General features: G+C 38.3%; 1 protein-coding gene across 13 annotated transcripts in view; it reads right to left on the bottom strand.

The window, feature by feature from the left end:
• Positions 1 to 15715, bottom strand: part of FOXP1 (forkhead box P1) — a 657906-nt gene that overhangs the window by 212865 nt on the left and 429326 nt on the right. The gene's annotated exons all lie outside the window — the stretch shown is intronic.

Here is a 15715-nt window from a genome sequence, read left to right as displayed (position 1 = left end):
CAAACTTCACAGTTAACATGTCAGAATGTAAAATAAAATCAAGAGATTATTTTCAAATCCATATGTCTATTTGTTACCTCCCTCCCCCCAGGTTATGTTTGTCAAAACATAAATCTTATATAGCTATTAAAAACAAGCTGAAAATGCTCTGTGATACAGATCACAAAGACATTCTTTTTCCTCTAGTCTTTCTTCATTACAAGCCTAATATTTGATCATTCTTAATCAAATCAAGCTTGTAGGCAAAAAGTTTCCTTTTTTTCAAGTTAATGAGATGTGGTTATGTTGACAACAGATTGCAAATACTTTTAATTTTGATTCCTGCAGGCTGGGATGGCCTCCTTTACAATAGCTCCTACTGTATGAATGAGTTAAACTTGCCAAAAGGAGCTATGTAGACAAGTGCCTAGTTTTGAAACCTCGGTGATTAAAATAAAACAACCCCACTGGTATCAATTTAAATACCATAAACTATTAAAACAGTTTGGCTCTCACGTTTTCCTCAAGAGTACCTTTAATTTCAACTGGATGGAGTTTTCACTTCAAACATACACTCTGTCTAAGAACACATATGTCTTTCCATCTTGGAAAAATGCTGGCTTTTGATGTAATTATACAATATTTGTCCTGCCTAAGCCAGCCCTGTGAACAGGAGCTAATTGAGAAAGCTCCAAAGCACCAAACTACTGAGACAAGCAGCAAATTTACACTGCTGATTTGGAGTAACCATCTTCGGATTAAGGGGCTTTTACATTTTTTCATTCTGAATCCATTTTGTAGCTCTCATTAGCCCTAGTCAAATGTGTCCTTCTCCACTCTGAAAAGACTAGGTGGAACCCTGGCAAGAACTTCAATTCTTTTGACTTTTCAAATTATTTCTTTCTTTTTGGCAGGGATTCAGACAGCACAGCTGTTCTGTAACATAAGCAGATGTGGCACCAAAAGGAAGGGGGAAGTGTTTGGCACTAAGAGGGTTATATCTATTTAAGGGGTTAAATATGCAATTACTCCTGACTAAAGCCAGAGAGACATAGATAAACAGAAGGAATGAAGTCCCCAGATTCCATTCAGAAGCCTTCATCACGTTACTACCAGACAGAAAAGTCTTTAAGTACCATTTTCAGATGTTAAATCATTGTTCTTGCAGCACATATTCTTGTTATTCCTGGGGGAGCAATCTCTGAAGACAGCGTGCTAACAAATGCAATCCAGTAAACAGGCATTTTCCTTCTTGTTGTTAGTATCTTTATGTTCCAGCTCCCAGTTCTGTCATCCATGCCTTCTCTCCGCTTTGAAGTTAAAATACTGAATGAACATTGTCATCTATTATCCAGAGTGTGCGTGTAGATTATAAATAAGAAATAAAAGTGACTTTCAGTACATTGCTTTTGCATTAGCGAGTTCCCTTCTCTGTTACCTCCTCTGTCCTTTCTTATTTTGCCACCAATATTACACTAGAAATCAACCTGCCTTGTGAACTTCGAAAGACACAAGCTAGAAATTAGGTATATACACAGGAAAGAAAGGAACTACTGTTACAAATAAAGCCTGCTTTTAAAACACTTTTTTTTCTATTTGGTTTTAAATACAAATCCTTAACCTTTGTCGGTAAAAATCCTACTCGAGACAAACTTGTTGAGACCGTCTCCAAGAACTTGACCTGGTGGGTTCATACCAGTTTGGACTGGTTCACTCAAAGCAATAGTAACTTGGCGGCCTGGGTTGCTGGAAGCGGCAGCGACCCAGGCCAGCCACCCCCCTGAACTGGTTCTCCTATGGCGGCGCCATCTTGATTTTCGATTCAGCACATGTGCAGAACAATTTTCACTGCAGAAATGTAATTTTTCTCACTCTTCTAACCTTTTGCGCATGTGCAGATCTTTTTAGTTGCAAATGCACACACATGTGAAATTTGTCACAAAAAGTTTTGCACGCCAAACCAGCAATAATGCCGGCAGCAACCCACCCCTGAACTGGACAGAATAGAATAAAAGAAAAATGTACAGATGGTGGCACAAAAGGAGGCAACTTGGAAGAATCTTTTTGAGTTGAGCTCTTAAGACAGGTGCTGCTTCTCCCAAAACAAGAGTTAGTTTCTAACTTAGGAAGGTAAAAAGAAATAAGGTTCTGGTTGAATCTCCTCCAATGCTAGATGGTCTCCATCCTACCCGGGTCAGTTCAAATAGGCAAATCAGAATTTTGGAGAAAGGAAAACTCTATCCTTTTCCTAAGATTAGAGAAGGTGGCGAATTAGTATTCTTTGCTTTATCTTTCATAGAGAATAACACTCTACGTAAGACAAATCCAACCACCAATACATCTACACATAGCACCGTAAACGAAATGAGCAAAATTTTGCAGAGTCGGTATGCCTTCATGTGCTATGTCCGGTTCATTATTTATGTTCTTTAGCAGGGAGAAAAACACATCTCCATAAAGGGGGGTGGGGAAGAGAAGGTAGGGTATAAATGTTTGCAATCATGTTTAGCTCTTATAAAGGTACAGTCAGCAGTTGGTTATCACTTGGACAGACTATGTAGGAACAACAGCCTAATTGCAAGCATTAGTACAATTTCAAACCAATTTTGAAATCAATGCCTCTTCTTCCAGGCAAAAGTGGTCGGGAACTATATTTTGCGATAATTTCTAGTTCCCTTGTTCAAATTCTGCTAACATGAGACCTATCAAAGAAGATAGACTTATGCTACTGGGATATGTTTAGAAGAACAGTTTCTTTGTTCTGGTATATAATGTATCCAAATTGGTCCATTATTTACAGAGTTTTGACAGCTTTCCTCCAAGTAACCTATACCTTGTCACACAGTGATATGTGGTTTTGAAGATGACCTTCAAAGCTATACAGAAACCACCGTACATTCCCATCTTTTTTGTTAGTGTGTATACAACCTCTGGCATAGGTTGATATGACCAGGATGCTTTAAGTGGACACTGGGAAAAAAATGAAAAATGGTCTTATGATTTGTCTAGTTGCTATGGACGAGACTGAAATCATCTCATTAGCAATGTTTTATTGGAATAAATATGGGGCAAAAAAAAAGAGGAAGAACTTATATACACTTACCTTTTAAACATAATTGTATTCACTTCTATGTTACGGAAATGCAATCAGAGATTCATGGCCCTTATTTGCATGAAGATGGCAAGAATAGCCAAAGTGCAAAAGAAAAAGGCCTTTTCTCTGTCCTTTCTTTCTACTCTGATCACAATATGACCTGGCAGAGATAGTTTCTCTTCTTATTAATAAGAAGCTTGATTGTTCCGCTCCATATTCCTTGATCCTGCATGTTTCCTGCCAGAAGGTAAGGATTAAGGATCAACTAAAAAGAAAGGATATCACCTAAACTTGCTAATCTCCACCCAATTAAATTTATCAGTTGCATTTCCTGATAGGTGAAGGAGAAGCACTCCAGAACCTAAAAAATATACCGGGATTACTAAATTGCTGTCCTAATTCAAGAGGTCAAGTAAGTTTCAAATAAAAAAGGACAACCACGTACCACCACCACACCAGTGGACATTAATGGTTATTATGGATAGGAATCTGCGTCTCAATATTTAAACGCAGCACTCAGTGAAAACTATCTTCTTTTTTAATGGTACACAGTTTGGGAATTCCACCCTCCAGATTGCTAGAGAAACGTGATACTATCTCATAAAATAAATGCATCTGCCCCAGAAGTACAGCTCCCAAGTGCCTAATAAATTAGAACCATGCACTTTTCCCACAATTTTGTTTCTCTCTAGAAAATGATCATTAAAGTTAAAACAATGTTTTAATAAAACATGTAACTGAAGCTAGTCATAGATATATTGCTAAACTCTACCTCCTGCAACACTACTTATTGTATAAGAAAAGGAAGACAAAGAACTTCTTGTACCTGTTTAAAAAGCAAGGATCAAGTAGGCAGAAAAGCAGGCCGCTGAGATGGCTTCATGATATTGAACACCTGTCCACTCTAGACACATTCAAATCATCAGCACCTGACGGATTACATCCCAGAGTTCTGAAGGAACTGGCAGATATGATCACAGAACCATTGTATTATATCAGTGATGGCACACAGAACCATTTGTCAGGGCACACAAGGTGCTGCCCTGTCAGCTGGCCAGCGCACATGCGCACGCTGGCCATCTGTGTTCACCCTTTTTTAAAGCCATTTTTCGCCCTCCCCAGGCTCCAAAGGCTTTATAGGAGCCTGGGGAGGACGAAAAGAGCCTCCCCCCCCCGGAGATCTCGGAGGCTTCATGAGCTTCCCTGACGCCTTCGGAGCGCTCAAAACGACCCTCTGAGCAAACCAGAAAGTCATTTTAAGCGTTCCGAAGGCTTCAGGGAAGCCTCCGGACGGTCCCTGAAGCCTTTGGAGCGCTTAAAACGATCTTCCGAGCAAACAGGAAGTGACTTCCGGTTTGCTCGGAGGATCGTTTTGAGCGCTCCGAAGGCATCAGGGAAGCCTCCGGATGGTCCCTGAAGCCTTTGGAGCGCTCAAAACGACCCTCCGAGCAAACCGGAAGTGAGTTAAGGGCGTACGGGGCGGTGGGGGAGGCTGTTTTCGCCCTCCCCAGGCTCCTATAAAGCCTCTGGAGCCTGGGGAGGGCAAAAAAAGCATGTAAAAATGGGGGGAGAGCGCCTGTAGTGCGCGCATGCACACTGGGGGGGTCACACATTGCATTATGGGTACAGCACGTCCGCACACGACTCCCCTGCGCTCCCCCCACTTATGGCACGCAACCCAAAAAAGGTTCGCCATTGCTGTATTATATCTTTCAAGGATCCTGGAAAGCTGGAGAACTACCACAACACTGGAAAAGACCTGATATGGTTCCTGTCTTCAGAAAAAAAGGAAAAAGATAGATCCAGGAAACTACAAATCAATCAGCCTGACATCAATACCTGGGAAGATCCTGGAAAAGATAATCAAGTAACAGATTTGCAAATATCTAGAAGCAAGCCAAGATATAAACAGAAGCCGACATGGGTTTGGAAAAAGCAGACCATGCCTGACAAATCTTATTTTATTTTATGACAAAGTGACTAAATTAGTGGACCAGTGAAAAGCAGTGGACATAGTACACTTGGATTTCAGTAAGGCATTTGACAAAGTAGACCACAACTACCCCTTGGTAAACTACAAGAATGTGGAATACACAGTATCATTATCAGATGGATTTGTAACTGGCTGACAAATCACACTAGTTTTGGCCATCACACTATAAAAAAGAAGTTGAGAAATATGTTTTAGTAAAAGTGCAGAGAAGAGTAACAAAGATGATTTAGGAGCTTGAAGACTAAAACATATGAAGAACGGTTGCAGAAACTCGGGATGACTAGTCTAGTGAAGAGAAGGACCAGGGGTAACATGACAACAATATTCCAATATTTGAGGGGCTGTCAAAGAGAGGACAGGGGGTCAATCTATTTTCCAAAGCACCCGAAGGCCAAGAAACAATTGAGGGAAGCTGATTAAGGAGATATTCAACCTAGAAACAAGTAGAATTTTTCTGTCAGTGAGAACAATCAATCAATAATATAGCCTGCATTCAGAGGTTGTGGGTGCTCTGACACTGAAATTTTTTAAGAAGAGACTGGACAATCATTTGTCCAAAATGGTACAGGGTCTCCTTCTTGAGAAGGGGGTTGTACTCGATGACCTCCAAGGTGTCATTCAACTCTGTTATTGTGTTATATTCTCCAAAGTTAGGAAAAGGGTTTCTTTTGTTCAGTTTTGATAGATAATTGTTCCATGAAAGCTAGTTATGACGGCTTTTTGTGTGTGACTTGATAGCAAAGTAAACACTGCACAACTGAAGAAGGTAAAGCATAATAGCAGAAGCAACAGCAGCAGCTCCTCTTTCCAAGATTGCCTGCTAATCTTATACAATAAATCTGATAGCACATTCATTAATGTTTAAATATAAATGGATATAAATTGTAATTAGCAATAGCACTTAAGACTTACCTACCACTTCATAGTGCTTTTACAGCATTCTGTAAGTGCCTCCAACAATCTGGGTCCTCATTTTACCGACCTCAGAAGGATGGAAGGCTGAGTCAACCTTGAGCCCCGTCAGGAGCCCCTTGAGCCCAAACTCCAGGCAGTGGGCAGAGTTAGCCTGCAATACTGCATTCTAACCACTGCGCCACCACATCTTAATGAAAAGACCAATTTAAAAAATGAATTGCTTATGCATGTACACCCAAGAGGGCACCAAACTGATCTACATTTCGACATAATACTGCATAGCAAGTTTTTGCAGACACCAACCACATCATCGAATACAATCACCATCACAAAATAAAAAGTGGACTTTTTTGTCTCATTTTAATTTACAATTTATGCAGCCCTATTCTGGATACATTTAATAAACATACTTTTCATTTATTATATCAAAGAGTTGTTCTTTCATTCATAGTCTTGCATTCCATGTAGAACAAACACAGCTAGTTAACATTTGAAAGAATTAAATATTTGAAAGAATAAAAAGAAGCACTCCTCTGTGAGTAAAGAACCACTGTTAATCATGGCTAAGCCTTTATAATCCAGTCTTCACACAAGTTAAAAGTGAAGTAGCTTCAAAAGGTCTCTGATGATCAACAGAACTTGGAATAATTTCTGATAAAATGGGTAGATGTATGTTTCATTACATAGATTTCTTCTCTGTTGTGAAAAGCCCACACAAGAATGAATATCACTCCCTGTCTGTGTCTGTCTGCCCTTCCACTCCTAAATAAGCTTTACATTTTGAAGGAACATGTACCTATGAAGGATGCCAATCAAATTCTCAAGAGTTGCCTGCTTTCAGCTTCTCTAGAAAACAATGTTTAGGACCAGTTTCATGTAGGCACCAGGCTGAGGCCATGAGTTCTTGTCGTGTTTTAGGATCAAAGTGAATGGGGTGACCTTGGACCAGTCAGTCTCTGTCTCTGTCTCTCTCTCTCTGTCCCCCTTCGTCAGCCCTTGGAAGCAAGTGGGGGTAAAACACTTCTGAAAATCTTCTCAAGAAAATTGTTAGGACTAGTCCAGGCAGCTGCCAAGACTCAACACTGACTTCAAGGCACAAAATAAATTAATATATAAAACACATACCCTGTGTATAATTTCTTGTATTTCCTGATTATCATATTAAATAATAATAGATCCATGTTTACCATATCTTGAAAGCTAATAATTTCACTGACAACACTAATTAAAAGTCACCAAAGAAACAGAGAAAACATAGTGCCTTCCAGCTGTGAATCCAAGATTTCTGTGCTTGCAGTCACATGTTTTAGAACGTACATAACAATTCAGTCTATTTCAATTATAATTTCTTGCACTGTTCTGGCTCTCTTATTTTAGAGAACAACTTTCTAGAAGGAATACAAGATTAGAATATTCCTGCCTGTGGCCCCTTGGATCATAGGAAATCACTTCTCCAATATTGATTCAAATGAACCAAAATGGAAGAAATCTTTTGACTCTGTCATTTACATTCTTGGTGAAAACTACTTTACAGCGTTAATACTGGACAGACTTCATCCATTTATGTAATTGGGGTTTATATAATACAGAAGTTCCTTATATAATACAGAAGTTCTTTCAGAACTTACTAATAATTGAGACTTTTTTTATGAATACAACATAAACATACAATACATAAGTATATAATGATCATTGCTATTTACATCCATTGCCAAACAGAATGATTCTTAGTTATAAATTAAGGTTTCATACTGAAATGGAATGAAGCATTTGTGCATTCACATGCGCCCAGAAAGAACTGGAAGAAGTTTGTGAAACAGGTGTAAGCTTTAGATACAGTTGTTTTAATAATCTTTGAGTTTTATATATCCTCACATATACTTCAGAACCGAGCCTTCAGGGATTTTAGTAAATAAAATACTTGGAATGTATTGTGTAATGTTAGTAATAACTTTTGTTTTTATTATTTGTGGTTTTGGCTTTCAGAATCAGTTGTATCATGAAAGCATACTAGAGCATAAGCCAACTTGAATGACATTTGTTTTTCCAAAATCCTTGCAACAATGGTCACCTGAATTTTAACATTTTATTGTGTTTTACCCATTCCTGTTATTTTTCAATATATGAAAAATGCTGGAAGATCTCTTATATTTTGCAATGCCTGCTGACACCTTATATATCTACAAGGTTATATCCCAGATAACAATTTAGCAGGACTTAAACAAAAAGCATTTGGGAATTCTAGAAGAATTGTGGTCTTTTTGCCTGTGGTATTACCAGGCTGATCTACAAAGATTTCCTAACAGGATGTCCCAATGACCCTGGCATCTCCATACTATCAAATCTTAATCAGCAGGCTACTATAACTAGCAGGAAAATGAAATGCAACAGTTAGCCACTGTAGCAACACCAATAAATTCCTACATAAATCTCTTATCAGTACTGATTCAGTATCATCTATAACCCATCTGTCAAAACATCAATCAACTTCGAGTCCCATATTAATATCCCATTACACAATTCACAACTCTATGGCCAGTAAGAGACCACAATCCCTTCCTCACTGCAGATCAATGTAAATCAATCATCCTTAGTACAGAATTCCCAAGAGCACAGTTTTATGATACTCTACCTTCACTCTCCGCCCTAGAGTTCCATGCACAGCACTTTAAGTATTTAATGTTATAATCTTTTCTAAAGGGGCCAATATGTGACTGATTGAGAAAGCCTGCAAGTGGAAACGAAACTTCCCAAGCAGGCAGATACTGCTATCCTAGCATATTTTTCCTCTTCCAAAGTACAAGAGACAAAGGTCTCCCGAGGATACGTTATACTTCAAAAAGGACATAATGTCCATAGAAATTTTATGGGTGACAACACCAGGTCTTAATAAGTAATTCAGTACTGGTTACACCTTCAGGGAGAAATACAGATGGAAAGAGAAAATGAAACTAGAACAATACCTAAAACAGGAAGTATGGTACCATTATTGCAATAAAAATAATATATCTGTCACCAGCAGGACCCCTTGAAGTCAGGAACTGATCAGAGAGAAATACACACCTGGATTTCATCCTGAACAGTGTTCAAGATCTTACAACTTCATGGGAGGTAAGGAAGCTTAAATGAGAGGAAATCTTGTAAGACTTAGACCAAGCCAGAAAAAAGAACATAATAGACTGAAATCACAACTGGAAGGGAGGGAGAGGAATAAGAACAAGTTTACAAAATTAATTCAGGCACTGAAAAGCACTGAAAAGTTAAACAAAGTCAAACAACAATTAGACTCATTGGAAATGGAAGAACTCCAAAATAAGATAAAATAAATCAAACAAAACCACACCGAAAACACAAACACAACCAAAAAAATCGGGCATCAAATCAGAAAAGAGAAATACAGGACGGTAATAGCAATAGAAAAAAGAATAAATTGTTACCATAATTATTGAACATTCTATTTATTTGTTAAACTTATATGCCATCCATCTCATCTAGAGGGGACTTTAAGCAGTTTGCAACCAAGTAAAAGGAATAAGATAAAACATTAGATAATAAATATTTACAATAAAATTATCAAAGCAGGACCCATGGTGTGAAAGTGGAGTCTCAGTCCATTAATCACCTCCAGTGTGACAAAGCCTCATTTTACAATGTATTTTTAAAAAACTATACTGCATCTTACCTCTTGAATCTTTACTTTTGATCTACTTTGTACAATGCTGAAGCAATAATAAAAATAATCAAATGTCCCTCAAAAAAAATCTTGCATGACATTATTTTGACCACAGTAGTAGTATGTTTTATCTACAACAAAACCTATATAGGTTTTAAATGCAGGTAAAACAAAGCAGGTTCTCCAGCAGGTGCTGGAGAAGTCTCCTGCGAGTCCCTTGGACTACAAGGCGATCAAACCGGTCAGTCCTAGAGGAGATCAAACCTGACTGCTCTTTAGAAGGCCAGATCCTGAAGGTGAAACTCAAATACTTTGGCCACCTAATGAGAAGAAAGGACTCACTGGAGAAGAGCCTAATGCTGGGAAAAAGAAGAATGGACGACAGAGAATGAGGTGGCTGGATGGAGTCACTGAAGCAGTAGACGTGAGCTTAAATGGACTCTGAGGGATGGTAGAGGGCAGGAAGGCCTGGAGGAACGTTGTCCATGGGGATACAATGGGTTGGACACAACTTCACAACTAACAACAACAAACAAAGCAGGCTGGATTAAAAATAAAATCCATTAAAACACAAGGAAAGACATATCAATCCTAGGCCTGAGACCAAAGCCATGTTTTAAGATGGGCATCACAGATGAGATGGACGACACATAAATCAAGCAAGCAAACAAGCAAACCAACAAACGTGTGTGTGTGTGTGTGTGTGTGTGTGTGTGTGTGTGTGCTACAGAGGTGTGGGGACCATGACAGAGAAGCTTGCTATCCTGATTTCGCATGATCATAATATTTAACAGTGTCTCTGGAAGAAAAAAAAAACTCTCAACTTTTATCATTCATGTAGTAATAAATAAAAAAGAGTTTTAGGCTAGCGTGTAGATTTGTTGTAATCTATCTATTCTTATCCATTCAAACAATTCTGGAGTCTGTATGTCTGTGAGTGTGTGTTTTTAAAGACAGAAAATTATAATGGCTAACAAATGCACACAGTAGTGACACAGATGGCAATGCTCAAATTACCCTTATGAAATAAAGCCTGAATTTTCTTTCTATTTTTATACATTTTAATTGACAAGAAATATTTGGTTTGCCTGGGTCCTGAAGCATGAAAATGAGCTTGTGCGAATCAAGTTTAAATTTAAAAGCAGTGTGAAATGAGCTGCTTATAAGGGCTTCCAATTACAGAGTTAATGCTATTTTAATTTACAGAAAAGTTACTGATTTCTTGCAATTTACAAGTAAATCCATCCTAAGTGGTGAATAGTAAATCTGACCTGACTTTCCAAATTCACAGCTTGTTTTGGTGTTACTGTTGTTTCAATAAGTGACTATTCTTAATATGCCTATTATTTATAAATTTACATTATCTAAAATAATGTTGTTTCCTACTGACTTTCTGTCTCGAGGAAACTAATTTCGGTACTGCTTATTCACAGAACAATCCGTTTTTCTCAAATTTGAGGATTTCATTTTTCTTTTGTGGTGCAATGGTTAATGTTTATCCTCAACAGGGCTGGGTTCCTGCCAGTTCTAACCTCTTCTATAGAAGAGGTTCCACAAATCTACAGTGCTGTTTAGAACCAGTTCCAGCTCCCTCCCCCCGCCCGTCCACACATCATCAAGATGAAGAGCTAGAGGAGGAATTCTGGGAGTTGAAACCCACAAGTCTTAAAGCTGTCAAGTTTGAACACCCCTGGGTTTTTTTTTTCCTAAAGGGTTAAAGGTGCAAGGGTCTTGTAACTTGACAGCTTTAAGACTTGCGTGCTTCAAATGCCAGAGTTCCTGAGCCAACATTTTGGTTGCTAAGCAAGAGCGTTGTTAAGTGAGTTTCACCACATTTTACAAGTTGGCCATGCCCACCCAGTCACATGGCTGGTAAGCCACTCCCACCCAGTCACATGGCCAGCAAGCCACTCCCACAAAGCAGGCCACACCTACAGAAGAGGTTCTAAAAAAATTTGAAACCCACCACTGATCCTCAACCACAGAAATTCAAGGGGGATGATACCACCACTCAGAATAAATTAGTTAGGTCGTATTGGAATCTCTCAACCCAACTCACTTCATAGGGTGGTGATAGAGATAAAATGAAAAGAGAGTCAGGTATGAATTGTCTTGAGCTCTTAAGGAAAAGGCAGGATATAAACATAGGAAATGGAATTAATAAAACGCATTGAGATATCAAGTATATTTGGATTAATTTCAATCTGTCACCCTTTCTGATGCTGAATGTTTGAGAATACAAGAGCAGCCATTATTCTTGATTGATGAAAGTTAGGATGTCAAAGGCTTCATTTTTTTTTTGCTGGAAGCCAAAAGAAAGGGCAGGTATGCAGTGTTATGTGATAAAAATAATTGACTTTGGGGCAAGGTGTCATTAAGGAGGCTGATTACAACCAGCTCTCTTCTTTGTGACATCTGATTAGGAAATACCATGCATAATCTAAACGGATACTTGAATGTAGTGAGGTCCTTATGTTGATGATAAATCGTGATAAAATTCGAACCGCTGTGGTAGAAAAATTCTTAGCTTGGGAAGCAAGAGAATTGCCTGCTCCGGATAGAGTTGCAATCAGCCCGGAAGGAAGGAATTCACAGTTTTGAGTGTTCCTGAATCCAGTGTTGTGACTTTCAGGTAGACTCCACAGCTATAAATCCCTATTATCAATTTAGGTTGGTACATCAGACCCTTATAAGCAGTCCCTCCTGCAATAAATTATAAGTTTAATACAGAGATTTAGGCAGTGATCGCTTCAAGACTGAATTATCGTAATGCATTTTTTTTGTGGAAATATCCTAGGAACTAGTCCAGACGTTTCAATTAGCATAGAGTGCAGGAGCTAAATTATAAACTTTTTTAAAAATTTAATATTTAAATAATTACCATCTATTACATCAAAGAAGATCTGCCCCAAGCTATTAGTCTGGTAGTGATCCATATTCAAGGTGTTAGACGAAGTCCTAAACAGCTTTGGATTGATTACTGTTATTCCGTTTATTTTACTGTATTTATAATCCATACCAATCCCAAAGGAGTATGAGTGGGACACAATGTCAACAAAAATAACACGATAATACTGTGAATAGCTGAAATCAGAACAAAACTGAAAGCAAATGTGAGCATAGAAAGTGAAAGTAAAACTCCAATCAGTTAACTATGAACAAAAAGGACACTGAAATAAAATTATGTTAACCAGTTTATGGAATTGCAACACAATGAGACTTCAAATATTCTTGGGCTGTGGGGTATGAAGTTGGGGCTATTACAGAGAAAATCTGTTTGTCTCATCCAAATCTTGAAAATCTCATAATAGGAAAGAACTTTTAGCAGTTTTTTTCTGATAGATGGGTGGGTGGGTAGGTAGGTAGGTAGGTAGGTAGGCAGGCAGGCAGGCAGGCAGGCAGGCAGGCAGGCAGGCAGGCAGGCAGGCAGGCAGGCAGGCAGGCAGGCAGGCAGGCAGGCAGGCAGAGAGATTGATTCTGTACTGGCAAGGGCACTGACTAACATTTTGTGCTGTGCTTATTCAGGGCTTTAAAAGAAATCACTACACTTTTTATTAGGCCCAGAAGTTTCCTGGAAACCAGAGATCACTTATGCTGCTTTGGCCATTCCCAGACACTTCTTTCTTTCTTTCTTTCTTTCTTTCTTTCTTTCTTTCTTTCTTTCTTTCTTTCTTTCTTTCTTTCTTTCTTTCTCCCTTCCTTATCTATCTATCTATCTATCTATCTATCTATCTATCTATCTATCTATCTATCATCCATCATCTATCTATCTATCATCTATCTATCTATCTATCTATCTATCTATCTATCTATCTATCATCTATCATCTATCTATCTATCTATCTATCTATCTATCTATCTATCTATCTATCTATCTATCTATCTATCTATCTATGTCAAACTATTCTCCAAAGCACCTGAGGGTAGAACAAGAAGCAATGGGTGGAAACTAATCAAGGAGAGAAGCAACTTAGAACTGAGGAGAAATTTCCTGACAGTGAGAACAATTAATCAGTGGAACAGCTTGCCTCCAGAAGTTGTGAACGCTTCAACATTGGAAGTTTTTAAGAAGTTATTGAATAACTATTTGTATGAAACGGTATAGGGTTTCCTGCCTAGGCAGGGGGTTGGACTAGAAGACCTCCAAGGTCCCTTCCAACTCTACTATTGTATTGTATTGTATTGTATCATCTATCATCTATCATCTATCTATCTAATCTAATCTAATCTAATCTAATCTAATCTAATCTAATCTAATCTAACACACTTATTAACCACTCTATTCCCTCACAAATATGGATAAACTAGTCTAGTGTTCTTTTATTCCATTTTAAAATTACTTTATGTGTACACACGTACACACACACTTAAACAAAACTTTGAATTCCATACCTCAATGCAAGACTTTCATGGCAGAATATAATTTAAAACAAACATTGTGAACAGTTCAATTAATAACATACAGCATAAAAAGGATCAATATTTCCAGCAAAACTTCATACATATTTCAAATACTGCTTTTCTTTAAATATCACATCGTTAGAAAAGCTCTGTATTTCAACAATTCAAATTCTACGCAAAATTAATTACCTAGTGTTGTATCTAATCTTTAAATCAAGCCATGATTTGCATTAAAGTAATCTGAAATACAAACTGACATTTTGAACTGCCTGTTTTCATTTTCACATGCCATTTTAAGGCAAAAGAATGGTTTGCCAATTTACACATCATATATGACATACAATTGCTCATTAATTTGTTATAATTTGATTTTACATCATTAACAATGAAAGTATGTGTTCCATGTGGTATATGTTATGTGCATTAATTCATATACTCTAGAATTAGCATAAACCAGCATATGCTAAGAAACATCATAATAAGAAAGTTTATTAATAAGAAAGACAATTTTTAAAATGTTTCTGAAGACAGTGTTAATCATGGTAAACCTCTACATTCCATTATGCCTCATACATGCAGGAACATGCATTTTGCCATTAACAAGAAGGACAAAAGGTGGATACTTTGCTACAAAAAAGAGCTTAGCTCAAGTTTATTTTGTCTGTCATACAAACAAACAGGGACTAAGAAAAGGAAACTTACAACTTAGGTTGCATCTAGTTGCTCATATCAACTGAACTGAGAGAAAGTTGGAGTATTAAAACATCATTCTATTTGAAAAAAAATGGACAGACTGTCAGTAATGCAACTCTCCAGTTGAATAACCAGCCTTCATTGATTCAAAATCTCTCGCCATCTTCAGGCTATTGTCTTTGGCTTAAAGTGCGACCAGAGCTGCCGTCTTTCTGTGAGTCTTGATGGGAGGGGATGGAGTGCTGGCTTTGTTTCAGTAGGTGGAATGATTGGTTGCGTGGTTGTATCATGATTGGTAGATTGGTGCTGATTGGTGCTGGCTGTGTGTGCATTGTTGTTTTGTATTGTAACGGCTTGGGTGGTGGGTGGGGTTTGTTTGTTGACTAGGGCTGGTTTCCAGATGTTTGGTAGGCGGGAGGTATCATCACGTTTATTCATGTTGTGGGAGTGTTTCTCCCACAAACGTGATGATACCTCCCGCCTACCAAACATCTGGAAACCAGCCCTAGTCAACAAATGAACCCCACCCATCACCCAAGCCGTTACAATACAAAACAACAATGCACACACAGCCAGCACCAATCAGCACCAATCTACCAATCATGATACAACCACGCAACCAATCATTCCACCTACTGAAACAAAGCCAGCACTCCATCCCCTCCCACCAAGACTTACAGAAAGACGGCAGCTCCGGTCGCACTTTAGGCCAAAGATAACAGCCTGAAGATGGCGAGTGAGATCTCGCTGAAACGTTGCCAAGACAATCTCAATCTTACACGGGAAAAGACCCGAATACAACAAAACCAGCAAAAACCATTTAACAAATTACATGGACAATCCGGACAGATTATTCATTTGATTATTCCAAAAATCTGTTTTCAGCTGGAAAAGGGTCAGGCTGCTGGTTTTCTTTAAGTAGCGCCAATTTTCTTTCTATTCTGTTTTAGTCACACACACACCTCCC

This window comes from Natrix helvetica (genome assembly GCF_964273705.1).
Source record: "Natrix helvetica genome assembly, chromosome: 1".
Lineage (NCBI taxonomy): Eukaryota > Metazoa > Chordata > Lepidosauria > Squamata > Natricidae > Natrix > Natrix helvetica.
The sequence above is the reverse complement of the archived record's forward strand: the minus strand, read 5'-3'. Positions and strand labels throughout refer to the sequence as shown.